Source organism: Podarcis raffonei, chromosome 13, assembly GCF_027172205.1.
Source record: "Podarcis raffonei isolate rPodRaf1 chromosome 13, rPodRaf1.pri, whole genome shotgun sequence".
NCBI lineage: Eukaryota > Metazoa > Chordata > Lepidosauria > Squamata > Lacertidae > Podarcis > Podarcis raffonei.
Window position 1 is genome coordinate 37,309,236 of NC_070614.1, and position 457 is coordinate 37,309,692.

A 457-nucleotide genomic window follows, 5' to 3' on the forward strand; every position below is an offset into this window, starting at 1 on the left:
AACTGTTCTTAACCTGAAGCACCACTTTAGCTAATGGGCCTCCTGCTGCTGCTGCACCGTCGGAGCACAATTTCTGTTCTCATCCTGAAGCAAAGTTCTTAACCCAAGGTACTATTTCTGGGTTATCGGAGTCTGTAACCTGAAGCGTATATAACCTGAAGCGTATGTAACCCGAGGTACCACTGTATTTGCAAAGCTAAGGGGCTGCAATTTATTGTAGCCTAAGCATTTTTGTGGGGAACATTTGCTTAAAGGTGGATGAGGGCAAATGCAAATCTAACCAAGTTTTAACGTGCTTGGAGCAATCGTCATTGTGCTGCCAGTCAGTGTAGACAATAATGTGCTTGATGGACCAGAAGTGTGACTCAGTATAAGGCAGCTTCTCTGGAAAGCGAGGAGAAAGATAGAAAGAGAGATTCTACATTCTTTCCACCAATAAAACACAGGAAGGCTGTAG